Genomic DNA, 510 nt, shown 5'->3' on the forward strand with positions numbered 1-510 from the left:
TTTCATCTGCCTCAATACATTTTCGTACAAATTCCTCTTCAACTTCCTCACCCTTTAAAAACTTGGAGAATGCTGCGACAGCAGTTGCCTTGGCACGCAATGTGTTGTCAGATTGCAGCTCCTCCAAACCCATCGTGACGGTCCGATAAAGAGAAATATGAAAGTGGTATGCCTAACACTTGACAATTGAATGAACACACAATACTTTAGGAGCTCAACCGACTTGATTTGTTCGATTCGGTGATTTAGGTGACTCACCTATATTGTCCGCTTGGCTAAATATACATATTTTATTAGCTGGGATTGACTAAAATTAAATGCGGGTAGTTACCTGGCAAATGTTCACCATACAAAGCTCAAGTATGGTCGGAAAATCTAACATAATTATCCATACAACTATCATAAAGTAATACACTCGGCAATGTATAAAATCGGCTGATAAAGTACAAAGAAAAACGCAATCTCTACATAATCAGTACTTTGGATGGCATATTGTGTTGTGAATGTACA

This window comes from Phytophthora parasitica, assembly GCF_000247585.1.
Source record: "Phytophthora parasitica INRA-310 unplaced genomic scaffold supercont2.3, whole genome shotgun sequence".
NCBI lineage: Eukaryota > Oomycota > Peronosporomycetes > Peronosporales > Peronosporaceae > Phytophthora > Phytophthora nicotianae.